Below are 9,835 nucleotides of genomic sequence, written 5' to 3'. Positions count from 1 at the left end.
GGCCAGAAGGGTCACAGGAATGTAGGATATATTGCAAGGAGAGTTCCCATGTGCACAGTTCAGAAAAACGGTATTGGTAGGAAGGATCCAGTTTGCAAAGGCTGTGAAGCAGTCATTAAGATGAATAGCATTGTGCTGAACAGTCTGCTCAGCAGATGGGTGGGCCAGCTGACAATTAGTCAGTGGTCATTCATGCAGACAGACAGACAACTTGACAGCTGTCATGCCCACTTAGAACACAGAGCAGTTGTAGCAGGTTAGCCTGTAGATCACATGACTGCTCTCACAGGTAACCATAGCTTTATGGACTATGGGATGCTTGTGACTGGACTGGAATGAAGTATGGGACAGATCTTGCATCTAGGACTATTACAGGGATATGGGCCATGAGGCAAGAGGTTGGGAGGAAGGGTTTTGTAGGGATGGATGAAGATATTGTGTAAGTTTGGTGGGTGGTGGAATACCACTGTCGGAGGAGTGGAAAGGATAGTGGACAGTATATTCCTCATTTCAGGCATGACGAGAGGTAGTGGAATCCCAGTGGAAAATGTGATTTAGTTGCTTCTGGGAATGCTGACAGTGGGACATTGGAAGGTGGTGGATGACTGCAGAGATAAGACATGGGAAATCTGTTTCTCTAAAATGTTTGGAGGGTAATTACGGTCTGTGAAGGCCTCAGTGAGACACCTGGTTTATTTTGAGAGGGACTGATCATCACTATAGATGTGATGGCCACAGGTGGCTAGGCTTTATGAAAGGAACCTCTTGGTATGGAATGGATAGCAGCTGTTGAAGTGGAGTTATTGTTGGTGGTGGATAGGTTTGATATGTATGAAAGTACTGATGTAGCCGCTTTTGAGGTGGAGGTCAACATTGAGGAAGGTGGCTTGCTGGGTTGAGGAGAACCAGGTGAAGAAAATGGAAGAGAAAGTATTGAGGCTCTGGAGGAATGTGGATAGGATGTCTTCACCCTTGATCCAGATCATGAAGATGTCATCATCTGTGAATGTGAAGCAGGTGAGTGGTTTGGGATTCTGGGTGGTTAGGAAGGATTCCTCTATATGGACCACGAATAGATGGTCCCATGCAGGTGCTCATTGCCATACCCCATATTTGTTTTTAGGTGGTACCATCAAAGGAGAAGTAATTTTGGGTAAGGATATAATTTGTCATGATATCCAGGAAGGAGGTTGTAGGTTTGGAATCTATCAGGCATTGGGAATGGTAGTGTTCATCCACACTTCCCAACATCCCATCGTCTGGTCTCAGAGGACCATTCTTCTAATATTCCAGTACTACCCAGGACTGTAGAAACTGAATCACATAATCTAACAGGGTTTAGACTACCTCTCATCATACCCTGAAATGAGGAATATCCTACCCACTATCCTTCCCACGCCTCTCACGGTGGTGTTCCACCACCACCAAACCTACAAAATATCCTCATCTAGCCCTACACAACCCCTCTTCCCAACCCCTCACCTCATGGCTCATATCCCTGTAATAGACCTAGGTTCAAGACCTGTCCCATATTTTCTCTCACCACTACCTCCAGTCCAGTCACAAGCATCATCTAGCCCATCAAAGGCAGGGTTACCTGTGAAACCAGTCATGTGATCTACAAGCTAAACTGCAGCCACTGTGCTGTGTTCTTTGTGGGCATGACAACCAATAAGCTGTCTGTCTGCATAAATGGCCACTGAGAAATTGTGGCTAAGAATCAGCTGGACCAACCAGTTGCTGAGCATGCTTCCCAATTTTCATATCAATGACTGCTTCACAGGCTTCATCTACTAACCAACACAAGCTTTTCTGAATTTTACTTGTGGTGACTCTCCCTGCAATATATCCTACATTCCCATAATTCTCCTGGCTTCAACCTTCATTATTCATTGTCCTTCATGAACATATTCCCTTCCCTGTTCCCACTCCAGCACTACACAGCCTTCTATTCAACCAGTGCACACCAACAGTCTTTATACTTATCTCCTTTTCTGCTCCCCCCCCACCCCCTTGTCCTCCATCTAACCTCCTAGTTTACACTTACATCCCCCACCCCTAACCTGTTTTCCTTCCCCTCCATGCCCCAGCCTCCTCCTTACCTCCTCCATCCAGACTGTTTCTCCCATCATGCACTATTGCTCGCAGTGTGACCTCAGCAGCTGGTAAATATAAACCACTTAATTTTATAGTTTTCCAAATAATAGTCTTTGGGATATGGAAAGGTAGCACTGTAACAGTATTGGTTTATGTGTGAAATGGAACAAAACTTGTCAATTATGTTTGATGTTAGATATATGTCTTCGTACTTTCCACATCTGCTGCAGTGTTATCCTGTACATAGTTCATCACTAGAGTACATGCTAGCAGGATATACACAAAACACAGAAGCATAAAAAATTAAGAATAACATACTTGAGATGTGGATGATATTCAAATACAGCATATCCAGAAACAATTTTATTAGCATTTAGTCCTTGCTTGGTTAAAGCAGTGAAGCCACAGTCAATAAGCATCTGCTTGCGGTGAGGGTAGTGGCCAATAACACGAGTCATAATTCGGCATGCCACATCATTCAATGAACAGCAACCCAGAGAGGCCTGTTGTAGATCTGAAAAGTGGAGTGAATTTTTTGTATTATACTTGGACTGCATAACAATAAGAAGGATAAAATATGAACTGTCAATTCATGTAATTATCATAACAAAAGAGAGGAAATAAGAAAAAGTCCTACTGCTACTTTCAGAAGGAGCCTTGCATTTGTAATCAAATCAGAAGTACATTAAGATTCAAATGTAAAACATACATGATTTAGAGTGTACTGTAAAAGCACTATATTCTATAGAAGTCACTGATTGATAATTAACTTGGTGAGGATGTGGTGCAAAAAGGGTACATTAAGCATGTGGAGGGTCATATTGACCCTGTTTTTCATTTATATTTTTTAAGTATTTTTTGGCACTTTTTAACAAAAGATGGGAATTAAATTTATGAATTATTTATTAGCTACAGGATTTTCATAGAAATAAACACTGTGAAGTGTACAAATGCTTTATCACTTAATTTTTGCATAAAGTCTACAAAATAATCATTTTAGCAGCTTGTAAACCCACATATTTTTTTAAAATCTACAAAATCATAAATTCTCATCAGTAACTCGAATTTTTTGTGTGTTCTTCAAACACAAAATGAGCAATAAACTTTTGACATAAGCTGTTAATCATCTCTTGCCATAGCACATTGTTGGCAGAATGGAACAATGTGTTCTTGCAAATGTACTTATGACAACCATCACAAACATGAGATGTCTTACAATGTCTAGCATAGTGAAACTATTGACATCTTTTCTGTACACCTTTGACACTGGCAGTTGATTCTTGTGAAGATTCTCCACTAAAATCTTTGATTCCTTTACACAAAGTGCTTGGTGGTTGAGGTATTTCTTGTTAGACATTCAAGTTAGACATGTCCTAGTGTTTTTATAAAATTACAATGCTTATGTTTTTTATTGTTATTTGACCACTGAACAACAACAGCATTTATGCTGGCCATATTCAGTATTGGATAGAAAACAATCTAAGGCCATTTTTTTTAGTTGTGGGTTACATCATAAGTTGCTGACCTGCAAAGTCAGCTCCACCTTTCATAGAATCATAAAAAAATGTTTATCTCTGGTTTCTTTTTATCTCCTGTCAATTCATCAATTTCAACATTGTGCAAAGACTAGACATGAGCAAAACAACTTTGTTTTTCTTTGGTGTACGAGAAGAAAGTGTAATATCCTTTTGGAAATTGAACTTATATGAGTAGATTTCTCTACCACGAGTTTTGCAAAATTCAGGAAGGATTTGCCTTTTGTTCTTATGCACTGTTGCCACAGAAGTTAGCTTGTGTTCTTTCACCAGATGTGACATTAGTTTATAGCTTGTAAACCAATGTTCAAAAATCACATTACGGCTTGTTTTTTAAATGGGTTGCACCAGCCGATTCACCACATCAAATGGCTTATAACTCAGTGAAAACAGTTCCTCTGGCACAGGCAAGTGCTCTACCATCTGAGCTACCCAAGCACAACTCACATCCCATCCTCACAGCTTCAGTTCTGCCAGTACCTCGTCTCCTACCTTTCAAACTTGCCCGCAAAGGGCAAAGGTCCGAATTTTAGTCTCGGTCTGGCACACAGTTTTAATCTGCCAGGAAGTTTCAACTTCACACATGTCACACTTCATTTGATAGCACTATTTTTCTTTTGTATAAAAAAACAATATTTTTGCTTCATATTTTGTAGTGTACAAAACATTGCTATTCCAAAATTTTGTTGTCGTAAGAGACAGATTGTTTGAATTTTAGAAAATATAGCTTTTAAAATTGCTGTATTATCATTTTCTTATCCTAATTTTTCTGTTGATTATATATAATAACGTTATTTAAAAAACGTGTTAGTTGATGAAACATCTCAAACACAAAATTCTGTGTATAGAATAACCTTGGTGGACTTTAATAGAGAACAGGTGGGTAAAAGGGTGCCTAAAAATCTGCTCATAGAAATAGAATTCAATATTGACTATTTAAAAAATATATAGACAAAAGTCAATCAAAATAACTTCATTGTCAAATTTGTATAAGTAGTGCCTAACAAACTTGTCTTAAAAGTTATTATAAAATGTGTAATTAATCTGCATTTTAATATTTTGTATAAACTCTTTTACATGAGTCTTTAAAACAGGCACTGTAGACAATGCAATTATCAGACACCATCAAGCCAAGAAAGAGTACTGTCAGTTGTGTCAAGTCTCCATTAGCTTGCCTTCAAAGTCAGTCACTGACCAACAATAGTTATTATTAAGCATTTGATATTTAATGTTCATAGACAGTGTTAAGTCACAGTTGAGTTCTTCCACATTCAGTTCCTCTCCAGTACATTTGCAATGTAGAAATAAAGAACCAATATTTAGCTGGCACTAATACACAGATGTTAGACTGAAAAACCCCAGTGAGAATAATATTCCCAGCCCCTCAAAACTAATTGTGGGCAAGCCATTCTTTAAGCTACCCTTCAAATTTCCATTGTGCATAAAGTTAAGTGGGTAATGCAAAATTATGGCCCTTGGAATAGATCTTAATGTGGGGAATTTGCATAAATCTGAATTTGATTGATGCTATCTGACTGGAACAATATTTATTTGCATATGATTTACTCTGACTGAAAATATTCCCCTGAACATTCAACTATCAAAATCATGACTATTCTGTCCAAACTCAGGGGTACGTTTAAGGGGATTGCAACATTACTTACCCATCAATAAATTTATTAGTTGTCCACTTCAGAATTTACACTCTAATAAAGCACAACAATAATTACAATCCATATTATTCTGCAGATTCCTGATCAAAGCATTGGCTGGAAGTTGAGGACTATCCCCAGATGTTCACACATTCAGTATAAGTGTGATGAACTTGAGACAGGTGATCATCCCAGATTTCACAAGTTTGAAATCAAATTAAACTACTCTGCTGGTGCTGCAAATTTGCTCACCCTAAATATGTGTGTGTTGTGCCAAGCTGTATGTTGCACAACTGTTGGGCCTTTCATGAAGATGATGTCATCAGAACCCTGCCATAACTAAAAGATGTTATGGGCTCAACTGAGATGCAAAGCCAAGTCAATTCATCCTCTATTGCTACTGTCCATGGATTCAATCTAGACACTTCCATAACCAATGTGCAAGAACATGTGAACACCTTTGTGACTGAGTCACAAGTTGATGCAGACACTTCTGGGACCAAACCCAAACTGCCTCTCTTGTAGCATTCACTTATGCCCTCCTAATTCCTTCCCCTGTTGTTAACTGCAAAATTAAGAAGCACTGTGACTCAATCACAAGGATTCCCTCCAACTAGATAATCCCACCAAAACAGTGATTCTCCTTCTGGTGCCAATCACAACATGAACATCTTCCCCCTGCTACCAAAAAACATTGACTTCAGCATTGCACTTTCGATGTCACACTCTATTACACCTATCGTGCATTTCTCACCTACTCCATTAGCCTCATGACTGGGAAATTGAGAACTAAAGAAAGAGCTGCCATGAGACTAGACTGTTTCCTGTAGTCAACACTTTCTACAGGCAGCAGAGGTTATTTTCAAAGGAGGTCCACAAAACACAGATTCCCTCACCTCCTGCACTTGGTGTCACACTGCTCTCCAGCTGGACACTAGGCTGTGCAGTTGTATAGGTGGACAATAGTTTGTCATCTCTTGGGACAGCCATTTCAACCTCCATTCTGAGAATTCACCACCCCAGTGGCCAATCACTGCTCCCAGCCTGTCCCGTTTGGCTGTAGCATTCCCTGCTTGCCCATCTCAATTCCAATGCACTATATATTTGCATATGTACCAGAACTTTCACAAACTAGTGAGCCCCCTACTGCATTATGGTCAATCCGACCACGTATTTAAACCAAACCAAGGGTTGAAGGCTTATGGATCCCGGGAAGACCTCCTCCAAGCAACTCATGAAAAGATTGGCATAGGAATAAGACATCCTTGTCTCCTACAAAATCCTGCAGTTATCTGCCCCTCACATTTCCTTGCATGTCAACCAACCTAACTTCAAACTGCAATAACAGGCCAGACATCACCTCAAAAAGCTCTCCCATTTTCTCCTAAATTACCTCAACAGTGGTGTTTGCCTTCCTGTCTCTCTCTAGCTCCCTAAACAGCCATATCATCAACCACAATTCCTCTCCATCTAATCGAGCTTGGCCAGCCTTCTCAACATCTCCCAGGCTTCACCACAGTATCCCAGAGCAATGATAACTCATGATCCCAAGAACCAGTCACAACAGTACAGTATTCTCAACTTCTAATCTAAGGCATTCTTCCCTCCTGAATTATCGGTTTTATCCAGGTGCCTTATTTTCAACCCTAAACCTGCATTTAATCATGCTGCTTTGATTTAGGATCTTCTTCCCTTCAAGTATAATATCGAGTGGAAATATTTTTTTCCAACTCAATCCAAAACATTTCCAACACCAAATCTGGCATCGAACCCTGACTTGACCAGTTGTGACCATGATCCCAATTTGATCCACCACCACCACTTCAAAACCAGCATTTACAAGCCTTCCAGCATCCAGCATTTCTTCACAACCATTCCTCATGTCCCAACAATATGACCCTAACCAGTCCTCTACGGAACTATAGGCTCTTCATTCTCTAAAAACTGATGCCTCCCAGTGAGCAAGGGATCTACTACAGTGTTACTTGACAGTGTGAGTCTACGCCAGCTGTGTGACACCTCTACACATAGCATCTGCCATAAAGACCCCATCCCTGTGCTATAAACTGACCTGCAGTCCCTCCTTAAAACCTCAGGCCCCTCACCAGGAACAATATATCAGTCCATAGAACTTCTTATCCCACCCAAACTATGTATCTCTACCTTTTACTCTCTTCCTGAGATCCACAAACCCAATCACCTTTGCTGTCCCATAGTTGCTGGCTTCAAAGCTGCAATCAAACACTTACCTGCCTTAGTTGATCAACACCTGCAACCTACAGTACAAAGACTTACCTCATATAGTAATGACACCAACCATTTCCTAGATCATCTTAAATCTGTGCCCATCCCATTCCCATCACACATCTTGCTTGTCATCATTGATCTCCCTGTATACCAACATCCAGCATGTAGATGATCTTTCTGCTGCTGAACATTTCCTTAATCAGTGACCACCTGATTCCAAACCTATAATATCCTTCCTGCTCAGCTTAATCAACTTTATACTTACCAACAATTACTTTACCATTCAGGGACAGACATGCAAACAGAACAAGTGCACAGCCATGGGAACCAGGATGGCTAATTCATTTCATGGGTTGCTTGGAGGGTGCTTTCTTGGGATCCATATGCCTTCAGCTCCTGACTTGATTTAGACACAATGATGACATATTTGCCATATGGATGCACAGTGAGGCTAATTTGTTAAAATTCTTGGAATTTCTAAATACATTCTCCCAATTAAATTTCACAAGGATTGAGGGACAACTACCCACTTCTGTACACATTAAAACTTCTAACAACAGTATTTACAATTTAACAGTTTCCATCCTTTCCATGTCCTCTTACAGCCTTGGCATCTGAGGCAAACATATTTGTTTAGATGCAGACCCTTTAGAGCAATAGATATTGTTCTCACCTCAGCCTTCTCTGGACATAATTAACCCACCAGCTTAGTTTAAAAGCAGATTTCCCCACTCATCACATCCAATCCTGGTACTGCTGATCCTCCCAAAAAACATATTATTAGCACACCTCCTATCACTCAGTATTATCCTGGTCTTGAATGTATTAACCCTTGAGTGGGCACTCCTGCGTATAAAGTGTGCCAGCCACAAATAACATTGCCTTGCATCATTCCATAGTTGTTTTGCAATTGCAAGTCTGTATATATTCCTTCATTATTGCTTCAGCTATCAATATGGTAAGTTATATGGCCAAGAGAGCAGCAGTAATGTAATAAAACAGTGTGCTAGGTGAGAAAAAATTTATGATCCATGCAAGAAAATGACCAAGATTCCAAGCTAGCAGCACAAACATACAATGAGGTGGTTGTCTATGAGATAAGTGTCAACTGAATAACTGGCTGGGACCTGAAGCAATTATGCTGTTCAATGCTCTGATTGAGTCATTACTGTGGGGTAACCCTTCTATATGGCAGTAGATTGATACGATGAAACTTTATCTTATTATTGTATAAGTAAAAAGTAATTTAACTCATATAATGTGAGTTTATTGTATCATTATTTAATTAAACTAAGATTAAAATATGATATTGTCCATACTTGTTTACTTTCATAACATAAAGACAGCTATTCTTGACATGTGTACAAAGTATGCTGCATACCTGCTTGTGTTATAAAAAAATGCGTACCCATTTGAGGGTCAATCAGCTACTTTGATAAGGCTATGATTTCCTAAAATTATGCCCTGAAATGAGGTCTATTCTACTTGACCACAACTGTAATAGAATTCTGTTGTCTTCCCAGTGTCCACAATATCCTTGTCAGACTTTATGCTCCTTCCGCATCCATTTCCCTACCCTACAGCTCATACCCCTGTGATCATTCCCACTGTAAGACTTGCCCTATGCATCTTCTTACCACCTCCTTTACCAGCCCTGTAACTGGCAAAACACATACTGTCAAAGAGAGAGCCACCTGTAAAATGACTCATGTCTGGCAGCTGTTATTTAAACACTGTTTGGCCTTTTTACATTGGCATGACAACCACTAAGTTATCAGTTACTGGCAATACACAATGTCCTATTGTAGAGCATGTGCTACAACAAGGCAGTTGAGACCTCAGCGCTTGTTCCACCACAGGTGTCATCTGCTTTCTACCCCCAGACACCAATTTCTCAGAAATCTGCAAGTGGGAACTGTGTTACAACATGTCCTCGGTTCTCACCACCCACCTGGCCTTAATTTACATTAATTTCTTCACACTTAGCGCTCCTTCGATCACTCCCTTTTAGTTTTCTATATAATTTATTTTAAGACCTATCTATTTTCATTCTCTGCCCCTCCCACCTCTACCACATACAAAGCACTTAGTTTTTCACTCTTGTGCATGATGTTTTGTCAGTAATCTCAGTCTTGGATATTGCCCTATCTTCCACCTTTAACCCTTTAACTGCTCTGGACATGTTAATGGGCATGCCATTATATCTGTCCCTGTGTGCTCTGAAAGTGTTTACGCACACCACCAGTCCTTCTACCTGGTACTCTGAATGTGTCTACATGTAGACTCGTTCAGATTGCCAGGTAG

The sequence above is a fragment of the Schistocerca americana genome, chromosome 3 (assembly GCF_021461395.2).
Source record: "Schistocerca americana isolate TAMUIC-IGC-003095 chromosome 3, iqSchAmer2.1, whole genome shotgun sequence".
Taxonomy (NCBI): Eukaryota; Metazoa; Arthropoda; class Insecta; order Orthoptera; family Acrididae; genus Schistocerca; species Schistocerca americana.
This window is presented reverse-complemented; position numbering follows the sequence as displayed.